At 36.6% G+C, this 18,500-nt stretch overlaps 1 protein-coding gene across 1 annotated transcript in view; it reads left to right on the plus strand.

Annotated features, from left to right (window-relative positions):
- The window catches only part of lama2 (laminin, alpha 2), a 177,301-nt gene that overhangs the window by 992 nt on the left and 157,809 nt on the right, over positions 1-18,500 (plus strand). The window lies entirely within an intron of this gene.

The following is an 18,500-nucleotide window of genomic DNA, read 5'->3' on the forward strand; positions in this document are numbered from 1 at the left end:
GCAATCCCATTCCTCACCCAGGAGTTGTTGAAGGTCAACCAACATGTTTGTGTTGGTCACTGGCATGAACAGCACAACCAAGTTGATCCCACAAGTCTCACTTAGACTTGTGGGATCAGCCACAAGCTGATCTCATTCTGATATGTCTTTTAATTAGACGGTAACACTCCTGGCAGAACAAGAGCACATACAAAAAGGAGAATGTTGCACAGTTTTTGGGGGGCACTACTCACATGTTTAGCTGTATTGTTCACAATTCTTACAAGTTATTTACTTAGTAAGGTGACTAATCAGGCTTTCCAACAATGTTTAATACAACACCACATTATTAGAAGAAATAATTGATTAAACACAAATTTCCCTACTTTTTGTGCAAAGTTTGTATCAGGGATTTGACTGAAGTTGGTATTAAATGAAGAAACTAAGGCTTTATAATGAGCTCTGCTGAACTGTTGGGTGGCTTACAGGTTCTGCTCTAAGAGGTTAGGTCTTAGGGGATATGTATTTCTATCAGCCATATAGGTTTTAAAGGTAAACATCGGTCAATTGCTGGGATGCAATTACCCTGAAATTAAACATTGGTCACTGACAAAAGCAGCTGGATGAGATATTTGTGACAAGACGGTGCGCAAATCAGTTGGACTGTTTTTTTTTTCTTCTTTCAGTTGTGATCAGTTGTTTAGGTGTTGTTTTTGGGTACTTCTCTTTCATTTTTATACAGCAGTTCTGATTTCTGATCATTTTTTTCTATAAAGTTTAATCTAAATGCCACATTACAGTGTGGATATCTATAGTAATGCATGTGGCAGTTTTTCTGTCACGCTAACATTTATACACCAGTGACATTTGGGTACAAGATTCTTGCCCAAGGACACTGATGTGTGGACTGAAGTAGCAAGGGGGTTGAACCTGTAACCTTTTAATTGGAGGACAACCAGCTCTACTTCCTCAACTTCAGCTGCCCAAAGCTTCTTCACTATTTTTAGTGCTCTCACTTAGAATTTAGACCCAATGTTAATAAAACACGTTTGACAGTTTGATTCAAGAAACTGAATTAGTCTGTGTGTGTATATATATATATATATATATATATATATATATATATTAGGGGAGGGTCTCGATTTAAAAAAAGTTCATCTAATTAATTACAACCTTTGTAATCTTTTATTAATCACATTTTAATTGCATAATATTTGCCTTAAAAAGTAACCTTTTTTTAATTTAAATGGATTTTAGTGGATGACTGAATCAAATAATAGACACAGATATTAATATTGTAAACTCAAAGCTCTAGTAATGTCTGGATAAATGCATTTAACTGCATTTTAATTCAAAACAGTAGAAAAAGAGAAAATATCCCTTCCCAAAACTGAACAGACCTAAAGTTTGTATGATTTTAAGTACTTTAACAGGTCTGGCTGCTCTCATATTAAGAGTCTACAACATGTTACAGAACGCTGAACTTTTTAAATAATTTTATCCATACGCTTCATTAATAGACATTAATCTGGGCACCTTTGAGGGTCCTGCGGAAGCGCTGCTCATTGAGAAGTAAACATGCTTTCACGTAAGCTTCCAAACATCTCCAATAAAACCAGAAAAGTATCTAGATTTGTTACTAGTTGCTTCTTTGAAATGGAGTCACTAGATGGGTCTGAAAACTCGCTAAATATAGTGCCAAGGTAGTTAAACTGGCAACACTGATTTAACCTGTGTCCCAAATCAGGGTCTGCACACTTTGAAGTGCAGATTCATCAGCTACATATGTCATCGTGGTGCGCCCAGCACTGATCCCTTTTTAAAGGCGCCTCAGAATCCATCCTACAAATCAGCACTTTGGCCTCAAATGGTTTGGCTGCTGCTGCTGGTGATGCACCTTTGTGGCCTCTTTTCTCCCGGAATTCATTGCGCACAAGACGGTGGCAAATGAGCAACCAAGCTCAGAAGAGTACTTTTTTTTTTTTTTTTTTTTTTTTTTTTTAAACTACGTGACAGCAAATGACTTTGCTGTCATTCATTCATATAAATAAATGAATAAATAAGTAAAACAAATGCATTTAGCATGCAAAATCTTTAAGTTTAATATCGTTATAAATAAGTTTGATATGAAAAAAATCTATTAAAATCGAATTTGGTTTAAAAAAAAATCTGAGATTGCCCAGCCTTAATATGTCTATATAATCTGGAAGAATCAGTGTAGATACCACTAGATGTATGTAAGGGTTAAATTTGTGTTTCAGATTAATCTGCTCTTGCATAGGGCTGCAACGACTAGTCGACGATAGTTGACAATGAAAATACAACAACTAATTTCTAATTTACCCGTCGACTATTGTCATGAGAAAAAAAAAACTACTACAGCGTGAGACATTGTCTTCTTTATCTCTGCTGAGAGTTGCACATGCACAATAAAGTCCACAACTGGAAAAATATGGCGGCCGACCAGGGAATAGAACGGCGGCAGAGGACCTCAAAAGTCTGAAATAACTTCTCGTTAAACTTGCAAAATAAATGAAATACATGTGACATTTGTAATGCGGACCTTGCGTGCCACGGAAGTACGTCTGCAATGCAGACGAACATTTGAAGAGGAGGAACGTCGAACTTGCATATCAATCTTATGCAAGATTTCAAAGCTAAAAGTTAAATAAGAGCCATTTAACACTTATAAGATACATAATCCGATTGGTCGACTAGTTGTTTTAATAGTCAACGACAAATCGACCTTTAGAATAGTCATTAGTTGCAGCCCTACTCTTGGACCAAGCCATGAAATGCACTTGAGAGAGAACTACTGCTTTTTCAGCTGCTGTATTTGCAATCAATCTATGAAAGATTGATTTTTGTTCTGTGTGTCTACCGAGGCTGTGACATGGCCAACAATGGGGGAAAAAAAAGATCAAAGTCCAGGACAGAGGCAGAGATTGACTGCTAATGCAAAACTAATGCAAAATGGCCAACAATAGGAGTCAAAATATTATGTTTAGTTGTTAAACAAATTATCCAACTTAGCAATAACATGCAGGAAAATCAAACTCCTACAACAAGAAAAGCTTTTAGTGTAAAGATGAGTTGGTGTAGTATTTTGCATTGTTTAGTTGGTGTTGGTGACTGTCTCTTCAAAGATGAAAACAATCTATTGCTTTTCATGCTCCCCCCATATTTATCCTCTTCAAAATATCTCCAGCTAGTGTTTAACCCAGGAGTGCTCTGGACCTCCTGTAGAGAGGAGGATGGGGTGCTGCTGTCAGGATAGGAGTGTTTTTGCATACTTTGTGTGTGTGTGAGTGAGTGGAGGAGGGCGGGAGAGGCCATCTGTGTTAGGAGCCTCATTACCAGGCGTGTCAACCAGGCATGCTCTCTATCAGCGACAGAGCTCAGACAGACACCAGGAGATAATCAGAAGAGAAGAGGAGGAGGAGGCAGGGGGCCAGAGAGAGAGAGAGGAAGAGGGGCATGCATTCAAGAGCTGTTAGGTATTGGAGGAGACATTAATGATAGAGAGAAGATGGATGAAACAGGTAGACGGAAGGTTCAGAGGACATGAGAGAGGATGAGATTGAAGTTTGGGATAATCAGAGTGACTGAAGTATACACAAACAATGAAAGTCTCAATGAAAGTGGATGCTTTTCAACTTTTTCTTCATTATTCATGTGTGTGTGCTGATTTGACAATAGGAATACTAATGAATCTGATCAATAAACAGGCCAGAAGTCGCTTTGTGGCAGGTAGCATCACACGTCATGATGGGAGCTCTTAAAAGAGAAACTTTGTCATTGATGATGTTTATTTTCTAACCCAAATCAAGTGTTTTAACTTCTAATTGTAACCTTATAAGTTGCAGTTTGCTTGTCAGCATCGACTTTTGGGGTGTTCGGAACTTCACAGTGTTGAAAATGTTCGATTAATTTCTTTGGGCTTGAACATCTTGGACTGAAAAACCATACACTATTAATATCCTGGAAATAATGACCAAGATTACGTGATAGTAAAAGTCACCAATAGTTAAATTTCTAATCTAACTTTTTATGTTTTTTTTTTATCCAAATATAAATGTTGTCTTTTAACCCCACCACATAATTATCACCAGGGCTGAATTAAGCTTTTGTAGTCAACAACAAACAAAATGCAGCTTTAAAATAAAGAACTATTTGGTTTAAATTATTTAGTTTTTATATACTCTAATATTAAATTGTCTTTTTAGGCAAGTTTTTAACTATAACTTTCTTTTGTAGAAGGTACTTTTGTAGAAGGTACTGAGACTCTAGGTCACTAAAGAAACGGCTAAATTTAAAGAATCGGTGGCTATCTCTGAGGACGATCAGAGGAATTTGCCAGAAAGCTGACCTGTTTAGAGTAATGTTAATATTGCCAGCCTGATCTGCATGTGTGCATGTAAATTATAATCATGAGAAGAGCCCAGTGTGGACTAAATCCAGCTGGTAACCCAACTGAGAAATCAGCATTTTTATTCAGCAAATCCATTTGACTTTTCCATAAAATCATTGTCCCACTGAAACCTAATTTTGCACCTTCAGAAAAACCCAGCATATCCCATGTCAGTTAAGATCTATTTCCCATTTGATATTTATCATATTTTGACATAATCGTACATGCACAATAGCCCTATGTCTCCTTATATCACAGGCTCTATGCCAAAAACATAAAAATAGTAAAGTTTTAGATAAAAGGTCTCCCCAGAGAAGCTACAGACGTGTTTATAAGGTTATGGTAATGTGGATTATACCACGCTGGGCAGAATGTGATGTGATATGAGCTCACAGGAGGTCTCACTGTGAATGAGATGTGAATCCAGAATGGGGTTTTTTTTTGGCCATCAGAGAAATCAGCAGTTTCATAAGGTGAATTCATTCCAGCTTCTTAATATGTCTAAAATATGTTGATCTCACTCTGCAGTGTTAATATGAGAGCAACTGAGCTTAGCTGAATGAATTTGATGGTATACACCAGAGATTGAGTTCACAATGTTTTTTCTTTATCCCCACATTCACTGAATATAATCAAGTCCTAGAAAATAGGAGGAGGGTCAGATGATGGTGATAAAATGGAAGAAGAAAAATGAAAGAAATAACTGTTGAAGAAAGGTTATTGTACTTGGGTTTATGTTTTGATAAGAGAAGGCACAGGATGTACTTTTGATTGCATTTCTAGAAAAGTTACATTAAGTATTTGACATTTTGCACTCATCACCCACTTCCATGCTATATTTTATGAAATACTTCACATTTTTGTATTATCATTGCAGTAACTTTTATCTCTGTTTGCATATCTATTTAAATTTTCTAAAGGTCAAAGTAAGACGTTGTACCGCTATGTCTAGCACCATAGATGCGTATAGGCATATAAAAAGAAAAAGTAGCCCTCTTTAAGTTCTGAGATTTTCCATATCAGGACACAATTAAAAAGAAGTTCCTTACCAGGTCTTAAAGTTGGGTAAATGCAATCTGAGATGCAACACTGTCATTGTTTATCACAGTGTTTTCCAATCCAGGTCCTCGGGACCCACTGCCCTGCATGTTTTAGATGTAACCCTACTTTAACACCTGAATTAAATGAATGGCTCTTTAACAGGCTGCAAAGAACTGGATGAGGGAGTTCATTAATTTGAATCAGGTGTGTTGGAGTAGGAACACGTCTAAGACAAGCAGGGCAGGGGGTCCCGAGAACCTGGATTGGGAAACACTGGTTTAACAAAAACTTAAAAATAGAGACTGTGTTTTAAGTAATGACACCCATATTTCTGTGGGGGGGTTTAAAAGAGTAATTAGCTGCTAATCAAATGCTCTGATAATCAGCAAGTGTAACCACCTCTTTAAATGCAGATGTTTTTTTGGCAGTTTTCTGGTCAGGAAGATGCAGATCAGATGGGTGTTAACACAATAAAGGAAACATCAGTAAAGCAGAAAGCATTTTGCTTCAGTTTATATAGAAAATGTTAAAAAACAGTGTGACCAACAATGTTACATTCTAAGAGATGTACAGTTGAGAAGAAATAACATTTAAACAGATGGGACTGGCTTTAAGAATTATGATAATTGCTCAGTTAATTTTCTAGTTGTTAACTAATCGATCAACTAACTGCTTCAGCTGTTTGGCACTCAGGTGCTAGAGCAGAGGTGTTTAGTAACTGAAGAACTACTAGTTCAATCTCCAGTCTGCTGTCCACACGTCAAAATATCCATAAGGGGGTGTTAAACTCTAAATTGCTCTTGGTGTTTGTTTGTACTTGAAAGCCAAATCAATGTGAGTATGTTGTACCTTGTAAGGACAAACAGATTGAACCTCATGTCTAAATCTGTTAGAACTTAAATGTGTCTAACTCTATGGATTTTCTCCTCTCCAGCTTTGACAGCATTATTGGCAGGATAGACACAGAAAAGAAAACTTTAGTGTGATGTTTTGGTCATCTAAAACTTTTTACTAAATTATAAAAGTTTACATTTAATGTTCATCCTTAATGACCACCTGGCCTCCCATAAGAAGTGAATAAAGTCAAAAGTTTATATTAATTAAAATTTATATTTCAGATTAAGCTCATTACAGCACTTGTGGAATCATGTTTGTTGCATGCAGACCAACTTCACAACACAGGGTTTGTGTACAAAACTGCTTTTGGCTTCAAGGAAGCCAAGATAGAATCAATGACATTGTTGATCATGTGAGCAACAACAGGTGTTTGTGTATATGTTCTTAAGAGGGATCCTCTGTGTGCTAAAATTAACCAGGTGCTAAGTTGGACTGGTGCTGCATCACTCCTGTCAATAGGAAAGGCAATGGAGGCTGGAAAGAAGAGAAGTCACTGCAGTGTAAAGCTGTACGAAGTGATTACTTATAAAATAATGTTGCATTTTTTTATAAAAAAGAGGAATGGGTGGGGGGAGTGAATATCACTACATATTAGGTGTGATCCCCGTTTGCTTGTTTAATTAAAGTTTTTATTTTTATGTGTGTATTTTGAGCTGTTGTACAGAAAGTTTTGCAGACACTGCTTTGAATTGTTGTTCAACAGAATCATTAAAACAGGTCTGGAGAAAAATGATGGCACCCTTAAAATTTTTTATTGCACAATCACTGCAATCAAATGATTTCTGTAACTGTAAATGAGACTTCTGTATCTGTTAACAGGTATTTTGGCCCACTCCTCATGAGCTACCTGCTTCAGTTATCTCAAGTTTGAAGGGTGCCTTCTCCAAATGGCATGTTTTAGCTCCTTCCACACCACAGATGTTCAATAGCATTTCATTGTTTCCACTACCATTACATTAGGTGGAACCTCGCCCCTTTAATAGTAATTCCCACCCTCCCACAAAGGTCAGCAGTGACCCATCCCAACATGCAACCCCAATACAAAAACCTAGGGGAAATGCTAGATTTAGAGGGCTCATAGGAGGTCACTTTACTTTTTAACATGCTTTTTTATGATTTTCTTTTTAAACTCCTAAGACAACTCTCTCCTTCACTTTTTGTGGTCCAGTGTGGTACACACCATGTCACCAAACAGCACAGTGACTATTTGTCACCAATTAAATAGGCTGGCTGACTGATTTCAAGTTTGCAGACACCTGTGATGCTAATTAGAAGGTAGTTTTGTTTAACATTTTTCTATGGTTATTTTAGCCATTTATTTTAATGATTCTATTGAACAAAAATTCAAAAGCAGTGTCTGATTTTCGTAAATTTTTTAGTAAATTTTTATTAATCATTACTTTGAGTTTCAAGTTATTTCAGTGACCATTGTTGGTTTCTCTTTAACAGAGGGGTGCCAACAATTTTGTCCATGTCTGTATGTTTTTCATTGATATCTTTAGCTTTGTTGCTGGAATACTTGATTTAACATAACAAGGAGCAAGATTTTTGTTGATTTTTGTGTATAGCAATTGATGTGAAAAAATTTGCTCACAGGTAAGCAAACTGTTCTCCTTGAAGTAGTGTGTAAACTACACTACATAAACAGTAGTATTCACAAGACTTTATTTGGATTAACACATGTACGGTATGACTTTCAAAATATTTTTCAGTTTTTTTTTACGTCTGATTATTTTCACGTATCATTGTCAGTTTGTTGGCTTTACTGTAGAATGTTGTTATTTGACGTTTCCTGTCATCCATGAATCTGCTCTGCCTTCCACAAAGCAACCCTTCAACAAGAGCCACATCGGTGTATGTGTGTGTGCGCTTCCATGTGTGAGTGTGATCTCGCTGTTTTGTTGTCAGAACAGCATTGATAATGCTGAGGAGAAAATCAATAGTTAATTCTACCAGGGACACAATAGCTGCTCTGCCCAGCTCTATTCCACGGTGGGCTTAGACACTGAAAGAAACAGGGCATGAGTTGATGAATTGGTAAGTGTGTGTGCATGCAGGTTCATGCAGGTTGTGCATTTGTGTTTGCATCAGATACAGCACTAAGCCTGTTTGCCGTGACTGAAAAAAAATGAATGAATAAAAAAAAAAAAAAAGATTATAAAATAAACTAAACTGTAATGGGTTTTTTGGAAATTATTTACAAATTGTAACATAGATTGGAGAAGTTTTTTTTGGGTGCAACTTCCAGCTTGGTTTGAGTAAATTCCCTCTACAGATAACGCAGCTCAGAAATACTCCCATTTGTTTGCAGCACAAGATATATATATATATATATATATATATATAATTAAAATGCATGTCTTTATTAAAACAGTATCAATGCTCTAGAATGAGAAGCTGCAGGATAAAAATGTGCACTCTATGTAACCTGCGTTCCAGTTTGTTGTTTTCAATGTGGTATTGCAGTAATGGCCCATGTTTACTGTGAAGCATCAGTTTGTTGGCGTTTGATGGATTCATTCCCCCGACCTTTTTAGGTTTTCTGACACATTTCAAGCTGCTGTGTTCGCAAATGACATAGTAGCACCTCTGGGAACTACAGTGTAAATGGTTGTTTTTGACTACTTTTGATTTTATGCTTATATTTAACCTTTAAAAACACTTTAACCTGCCTTGTTTGGTATAATTCTTTTCAGCATTATTCCCCCTGTGTGAATTTACAGTTATTTATTTTATTTTAACCGGAAGTATTAAAACAATAGACCTAAAATCAAACAAAAAACAAAATCCGAGTGGGAAAAATCTAGTCAAAAACTGTAAAAATCCACAAACATATCTAATAAACCATTTTTATAACTTAAAATGTAAATATAGTTTGTAAATTAAAAGCATGTACAAATTTGGCAAATAACAGTTAAATCATTTACAATAAAATGCAAGCAATACCTAGTGTTGTTTGTACAATTATGAACAGAGACTGTTCTACACACTAAACTCAATACCTATAGACTCCCAAATCTCAAAACTCACTTTCACTATTGTCATCTCGTGATTTGCCATCACTCCAACAATTTCTCCCTTTTCCTTAGCAACTAAATACATGTATTAGCAGATAATTTTTGATTGGTTGATGTGATGCTTTTGTCACCAATAGGGAGCACTGCTGCTTGTAGCGCTTCAGTTTCTGCTTGCTAGCACTTTCCTTAAAAAAGCCCATTTTTACTGTTTAATTTAGCATTAAATGCACATCAAAGGTGACGGTAAAACACATAAAAAGTATGCTGCATATTTTTAATCATAACTCTGGTTTTATTTGGGGGCTGGGAATGTTTATTCCTCCAAAGGGGTAGAAAAGTTTGAGAACCGCTGTGCTAGACTAAGCTTTTCTAAATTGTATAAACTACTATCTAGAAGTCTATCCATTTCCTCCAGAAAAATATTTAACCAATGATGTTTGTTGAGACTATTTGCAGAAGCTAAACAGGTCTAGAACTCAAATCCCATCAAGCAAAACGATTTGTTTTTAATACATTCACATCTGCAATGGTTAGAGGGTTTGTTAGTCAGATTGGCACATGCTTGTATGTTGGTTATGTGATTTGCTGTTGTGAACTTGCAGCTAAAACACTGGACCCCTGACACATATGCACCACTGTGAAAACAGAGTCCGCTAACCCTTACACACAGAAACACACACGTCTGCAGCTGCAAAGACTTTGGGATGACCTCTGTTTCTTCTTATTTCTATGTCACTCTCTCATCTTTCCCTTGCTCTCTGATCTTTTGGGATGCTTATATTTTCCCAGGGAGCTTCCTGTGGTAACACATGGTGTCAATAATGAGAACTCGACACACACATACAGACACACAAACACTCTCCCCTCCTCCGCTACTCATAGTCATTCAGCCCCTCTTTCCTGCCTCCGTCTTTCCTGTCCCTCTTTCGTCTTTCCATCACTCCTTTCGTTCCTGGGCCCCCTGATTCCCTCTTTTTTTACTCATTTACTTTTTTATTTTTATTTTTTTTGCATGAAAAGGCGTCCTTTTAGTGTAAAAGATCCAACCAGAAAGAAGACATTTATAGTAGTCCTATGCAGAAATAAAAATTTAATCTAGATTTAAATAATTGTCGTTGTCTCTTAAAAGTGGGCTAACAGCATTCTTGAGCTTCATTTTCTTGCCCCTCTCCACTGTGCCTCCACATACATTCCCCCTTTCAACCCTTCCACCTCCCCTCCTTTGTCTTATTTCCAGACTACTGCTGACAGCCTCTGCGGCTATATCTGATCTCATCATCTATCCTCAGTTTGTTTCCCTTGCTATTCCTTCACCGTTGGTTTCTGGAGGTCTTATTGTTTTGTTAAAACTTCAGTTGAAAATCTCTGTTTATCCATAGTGGGCACACTGAGAACAAACTGTCTTTTACAGGCGAAATCTGTCTGACACAGGCAGTAAAAATGACTGCAAAGGAAGACAAACACTCCCTCAGCTTCATTTTGGATCTTTTAGTTTGTTAGATTTTGGTTTGTGTAAACTTTTTTTTTCTTTTTTTCTTCCCAGAGAAAACCTTAAGGACTAGTGCTGACTTTGTTGATTTTTGTCTGGGGTTTTCTGCTGAGCTGTTTGATTCCTTTTCATCTAGGTGTAGGCCATGTGGCTATAGCATCGGGTTGTACCTAAAAAGTTAAAATAGAAATCATGTTTTGGATTTTGATAAAGCTGGGTCATTTTTAGATGAGTCAATTTTATACTTTGTACTTTAAGAAAACTTGAATTTGCATTTCACTTGATAGCAAACTGACTTGCAGTTTTTTTGTTGTTTGCCTTAGATTTGACAATAGCTACGTTTACATGAACAAATATTTCATCTATCGGATTTGAAATCGATCTGATCGGATATTCCTGCTGACATGTTTGCGAAGGCGCTAGACAAAGTGATCCGATCAGTTGTATTTACATGATGGATAGAATTAATACAATCGTAACACTTTTGACATGTGCAGTGCTTCCTAGTTGGTAAGAAGTGTTTTTAATTTTTTTTTATTTTGAACCTTTTAAAAGCCGAAATGCACAATAATCATTAACTTGTTCAATTCCTAACAAAAACGTATCTGCCACAGGCCTGTTTTGTTTTGCTGCCGCCATTGTTCAAGTCTCTCCAGAAACTCATTAGGTTATGTAAGCGCCACATGGTTCAAGCATCAGAAACGACATATACCACAAGACGATCAGAATGAGTTTATACATGGTTTTTTTTTTTTTTTCCTGCTGATCCGATCATGAAAAGGTTTAAACCACCCCTCTCAATTGGATTGAAAATTCTTTCTGAACAAGGCTGATCGGATCAGCTGACATCTTTACATGACACATTTTTTATTCTGATTGGAAGTTCGACTGGATTAAAAGTACTCCATATAAACTTAGTCACTGATGGCTTGTCCCTGCTAAATTTACTTGATTCTGTGCATCCTGGACTAAGTGTGTTTTCCTGTGTCTTTCTCTGTTTGCTTTCTCGTACATACTAATAACTATTGAACTGTTTTTAAACCAGCAAAGTACAATATGAGATTTAGGATGATTAAAGACATCTTGTAAAACCAATTTGATTTGGCATGATTATTATATACAATATGGATAAAATGTTTTTTGTAGGTTGGGCTAGACTAAAATAATTTTACATATCCATTACAGTAGGGCTGCAACGATTAGTCGACGTTGTCGACAATGAAAATAGTCGACAACGAATTTAGCCGTTGACTATTGTTGGCAAAAAAAAAAGACTACAGAGTGAGACATTGTCTTCTAATCCTAACTCTGCTAAGAGTTGCACAATGAGGGGGGGAAACCTACAGAGTGAGACATCGTCTCCTTTTTCTTTATCTCTGCTGAGAGTTGCACATGCGCAATAAAGTCCACCAGTGGAAAAATATGGCGGCGGACCAGGGAGCAAAATGGCGGCAGAGGACGTCAAAAATCTGGGCTAACTTTGCGTTAAACTTATAAAATAAATTAAATGCATGCGAGATTTGTAAAGCGGACCTTGCGTACCACGCAAGTATGTCTGCAATGCTCGAACATTTAAAGAGGAAGCACGGCAGACTTTCATAACATGCAAGATTTCAAAGCTGAAAGTGAAATAAGATCCATATATAATAATCATGAGATACATAATCCGATTGGTCGACTAGTTGTTTTAATAGTAGGTGACTAATCGACTATCAGAATAGTCATTAGTTGCAGCCCTACATTACAGGCATAACAGATGTCAACCTGCAAGAAAAGTTGGTGTTAGCACTGCAGATGTTAGCCACACTGTGGAGACTAAATACAAATAATATCAAAATGCTATTTTAAAAAAAAAAAAAAAAAAAAAAAAAAAAAAGCCATGACATTTGTGTCTATTATCCAAAGAAACCCAAAGATGCAATGGTGCCACACACTGGTTTGCAGTGGGAGTGACTGGAATTGTAGAGAATGTATTTATAATAGATGCCATCTGTTTCTGGTTGAGATTAAACGTTTCAAATTTGGAAAGTTTTTTTCATCTTGTGAATGACACTTGAAATAAAATGGGAGCGCAAAGTTAACATGCACATCTTTGTTTATATATTAGTTGAACACGTTATGCTAATGCTAAAATGTGAAATATTAAAACTAGAACCACTTGATCAAAATGATAGGAATACAAACTCAGTTTAACCAGAACATTGATGGAAGTGTAATTTTAGGTATTTCAGCATTGCCTTCAATTTCAAACTCGAATTTAAAACAATTAATAGTAGTGATTAAGAATGAACTGCACTGTAAAACCAATCATAATGAATTTCACTCCAGTACACTAGATAGTTTAAAGCAAAAGAAGACAAATGTAAGTGTGATGATGGGTAGATTTTGTATTTAATTAGGCTACTGAACTGAGATTTTTTGCTTGATTTTCATGTGTTTAAGTGTAACTGAAAACTATGAAACACTAATTGTTCGCCTTTGGATCCATAGGCAGTACAGTTAAGTGTTGTAATTTTATGAAGCAAAATGTTTCCACAGTCAAGCCCAGATGTCTTTTCCATACACAAAGGCCTTGTACACCACAACACAGATATTTTGATAATGGAAGTTTTGTTTGTGTGTTTTTGTGCCTGTCGTTCAGATGCAAATGCAGTAGTTGGACACTGAAGCTGAACATTTTGGAAAATGCACTCCAGAGTGACTGAAACATTTGTATGGACTGAAAAGATGGAGTTTTTAGCTGGCGACATCAGATTTTATGCCACTATCTCCTTGGTTTAGCATCACTAATAGGAATTAATGTTGTCATTGTTCATTGATCATCTTTTTATGGCGGAGTCTTATCCTTTTGTCAGCATGTCTACTCTGGGGCACTGTGGTGTAGGAATGTCTGAGCTGCGGCTTCTTGTCAGACTGGGGTTTCTCTAAACTCTGAAGTTGTGTATTGCTTGAAACCAGCTGGTTTTAGTTGCTGCTGCCAGCTACCTTACCCACAACATCCTTGTTCAACACATGGCCCCAATATGCACAGCAGAATGTGTGTTTTTGTGTGTGTGTGCCTTTGAATTGAATTGGTTGCCTTTGAATGTTGATACATCTGTTGTTTTTCTTTTTGTCCAGATGTAATTATTTAGAATCCTCCCGACCTTCAACACAGAGCAACCTCTAACCTCTCACATTCATGACCTTTGGCCTGCAGTGGTCACCATACCTTTCCTTGTGTTATCACGAGTCAGCTGTCTGAACCCAATCACGTGGTTCTGTTTGAAAGAATTACATAAACTTTGTTTTAATTGATCCCAGACTTAATCTGACCCAAATGGAGAATGACTACAAACTATAATTTTGAAAATTGAATTAACCTAATACTTAAAAATGATAGAAATCTGTTATGTTACTTAATGGCTGTCTTTGAAGTGCCTACTGTCTTTAAAACTGATAGCAGTTGGTAAATACTTTGCTCTTAGGTTCTGCAAATCCCTCTCACAGTTGGAAACAGGACTCTGAAGCAACACCTGCCAAATGAGGGTAAAAATTCAATTTAGCGGGTAAAAAAAAAAAAAAAAAAAAAAAAAAAAAAAAACTTACTAGTCATTTTAGTGGGTGATGAATTAATGCTGCATCTTTGAAGCGGACTAGAAGAGCCAACTCCCGTCACAGAGAGCCGATTCTGGAGCCCCTGTTACTTACTTACTTAGCAGGGTAGAGTGACACAGAGAGACAGGTAGATGGATCTAAAAGGAAAGTCAAGAAAAAGTAAAGAAATTACTGAAAACTGATGCACAAACAGCATCTGGATTATCATCTGGATATTGGAGACTGAAAAGCTGAGAGCAGAATTTGTGAAATGAAAAATTTGTCACTTTAGATAGTTATTATGTCCAGACTTTGGCCTTCATTTGCATACAAACAAGGCTTTGATTAAAATAAATACTTTCCAACACGCAATGCATCATGCCTAAATAGGAAAAGAGAATCGTAAGACTTGTCTTTATCCATCACACCATTTGATGGGCAAGTAACATCTTAGTTTTTCAGACCAACTAAATGACCCCACAATGCAAACAAGACCCTCTGATCACCCCTTTAACTCAAATGCTTCCTAGATGCCAGAAAGTCTAATCTTTTTTTTTATTTTCAACTTTTGAAAAACATCTGATTCATACAGTCAGCTTAACTGATGGGCAGATACATTAATGAATGAAAACCTTAGACTTTCAAGCTTAACAATTGCCATTTCTGGCTTTACTAACAGATCTGTATGCAGTGCACACAGCTTGTGCAGCACAGCTTCTAGATACAGGCGCACACATTTCGAAAGAGGCAACAAACAGAAAGGCCATTATTTTGGGGCTGAATAATTGTGTGATTGAGCTGATAAAGCGTCGGAGGAATAAGAGTCTATTAGACTGGCCTGGTTAGCTATGGATTTAACATTTATACACACCTCTCTGTGTGTGTAAGAGAGAGAGACAAAGAGTGAAAATTTTCAGGCAGAGGCAGAGTGAACGAGAGCAAAAGAGCTGTGTTGTGTGTACATTTTTGCTTTTCCATTATTTCAGTTGCTTTTCTCATCAATATCTGTGTGTGCGAGTGTATGTGTAGAGTGACATATTCTGTATGTAATTTCACATTTCCATTATATTTTTGGTATTTCCATTATTCCAGTCCAAGGCAAACCCACAGAGAGTCTAATGCTGAGCAAATGTTCACATCTGACACAAAATGAAATATATGAAAAATGGTGTGTGTGAGAGGGAGAACGGGGGGCCACAGAACCTTTACAGTCCTGCAATAACAGTCTGGCGACACCTGGGAATTTGGGTGCCGGTTTATGATTGGGCAAGGCAAGTATTGAGTAAATTATTCCACAGTATCAGTTCCTGTTCAGCTTGAAGGAGAATTAGCTGAGTTTTTTTTCCTTATAAATAACAATGTTTAGTTTTATTGAGGCCAACAACAAACATTAAAATGATAAAATGACAAAAACTCAAATTTATGGCGCTAAGAGGAATGATGAACCTTGTTGTTGAGTGTCAGTAGCTTTTAGCACCTCAGTATTTTTTTTTTATTTTATTTTTTATTTTTTTTTTGGATTATCCCAAATGGCTATATACTGTTTTTCTGTAATTTGATTAATCTAACAATCTGATATAAAACCAAACACCTTTCTCTAAAGAGGGCTTCTTGTTGGACTCCATAAATTAAAATTCTGTCAACATATCTAAAAATCACGAGCAAATGCCAGAATCTGCAGTTCAATAAAGAACCATTTCTAAATACAAAGTTTTCAGAAAAGTTTTCCCATGTAGTCGGGCGTATTCCGCTTTTTAAGATGTGTAAGAGTCATGCTTGATGTTTGTTCTGGTGACCTTGTTTGGCCTCATAAAGGAAAGCCAGCCTAAGCATTCAGCTGAGCTCAAGGCTTGTTCTAATGGTGGGTAGGAGGTGGGTGGTCTGTCCGCACATTTATTTCTAGAAGAGCCTACTGTGATCATCTTAAAGCTCATTGTCCTCTGTTTTCTTGTGCCTTGCAAACAAAGCCTTCTGTTAGTTTGAACTGCAGAGGTCTTAATCTGCACTTTGAGACATACATCTTTATTTTATTTACAGCCAAATCTGGTGGGACTTTTTCTGATCCAGATCTTCATTGTTGGCTGCCTCATACTAAATGTTCCTTTAAAACTGTCAAAAGTTATCTGATAAAACTGCTTTTGAACCAATGTTTTGGCCTTTGTACAACAGTGTTCCAGGCATTTAAAACTGCACATGTGTTGAGTTTGTTGTTCACTTGGGTATTTTTGTAGATTATTGGCCAGATGTGGCTCTCATAACTTATATAATTTCATCCTGTTTTCCCAACTGAAAAAAAAGAAAAAAAAAAAAAAACAAGATCAAAAGATTTGTGACATGATTAAAATTTATCTCGTTGAAATATATATATATATATATATATATTTAAACAGAATAAATATAATCCCCCTCTATAGTTCATACTTTATTTCAAATTAGCCACATAACATAGTGAATGTGTTTGCTACTTCAGAATACTGACTCTTGCATCTTAGGCAATGCTTTGACTAGGAGTTTCTGTTCTTCTTCTTCTTTCCCATGTGCCTGCCATTCTTTCTTTTAATATAGTGTGTCTAATTTAGACAAAATCCATCTGTTTTACAACAGGCATGCTTATGGTGAGTGTCATAGTATAAGCAGCTGTTCAGTGACCCAAAGCATTAGGAGAACTTTGAAGCTCTTGTGTCTTATTTTCTTTTGGTACTTTGTTTTACTTTAATGCAGCTGGTGCACAGTTGATATACTATTTCCTTTTTGAACAACCATACTGATTATGCTTTGTATGATTTAAGACCATAAACCTGTGTTTAGCTTCCCTTATTTACATACTGACTGAGAACACAGCAGAATCCTTTGCAGGATATTTCTTTGTCATGGCACTTTTCCATTGCACTTTGCTGATTTGTGGGTTTCCATGTGTGTGAGTGTGTGTATTTGCTGAGACAACAGAACTGTACACTAGTGGCCACCTAGCACTCGTAGTCTACACAGCAGTGGTGATGCATGGAGAAATCAGAGCTCCAATAATGAGCGGAATCAGCCTTTAACATGGTAATGTGTCATTTAGGGCCTATCCATTTAGCTAATGACTTGCTTCCTTTTGAAACCTATTAGCAGTAATGGTAAATAGCAGGTCCCCTTTCAACTCAATTCTGATCTTTTCTCTTTTTTTCTGTCTTCTTTACATTCTTAATTCCCTTATTTCCTTGTCTAACTTTAGACTAACCATTTTGCTTCCTTTTTACATCTCTTCACATGTTTATCAACTTTGCCCTTTCGTTTTGTCCATATTTTACTTTTCTTTTTTCCCTATCTCTCTTTCTTTCCCTCTCCTCATCAGCCCATTGGGGCTCATTCATAACATGTACCCATTACCCAGCAAGCTATTAGATTTGCTAACAGTGAGATCCATTGGGTGAAAATCAATGCCTATCCAGGGAGCAGTTTGTCTGTAGTGTCACTGTAATGAATGCTATATACTCCAGTACACACACTGCGCTGTCACTCGTTTATACACACTCAACTACACACTTACAGGTGCAGACTGAACATGTAAGTGTGTGTAACAGATAGTTTAGTCAACCATGCATCCACACTTCTGAAAACAAATTTGGTGCAATATGAATGGACATTGTTGTCAGTTCTGTACTGTGTTTAATCATCCATTAATTTGTGCTATTTTTTGTAACACACTCTCTGAACCAGGTGAATATGTGAAAAAGTTAAAGGTTTGTTCGTGATCGCTGGTTTAAAAAAAAAAAGGAAAGGAAGAAAAAACAAATGTGAACTGATAAAAAATGTTTTAAATATTTTAATAACACACATACATCTATCTATCTATTAATGTCTTCCACACACACTAATTGATTCTGGATTGTCAAACACACATTTATGCTACTCTTACTCTGACCTGAAGAGTTTCCATACTCGAGCAGTTAGTGGTGGCCTTGGGTCAGCTAATGGGGGATGTGAAATTATCAGTGTGGGTCAAAATGATGAGTTAGCAACCTGCAGTTGAATTCCAGAAAAATCCATAGCCATTATTTAATACTATGTTACTTAACTAGTGAGGAGCTAATTACAAAGGCTGTCG

Source organism: Melanotaenia boesemani, chromosome 22 (assembly GCF_017639745.1).
Source record: "Melanotaenia boesemani isolate fMelBoe1 chromosome 22, fMelBoe1.pri, whole genome shotgun sequence".
Taxonomy (NCBI): domain Eukaryota; kingdom Metazoa; phylum Chordata; class Actinopteri; order Atheriniformes; family Melanotaeniidae; genus Melanotaenia; species Melanotaenia boesemani.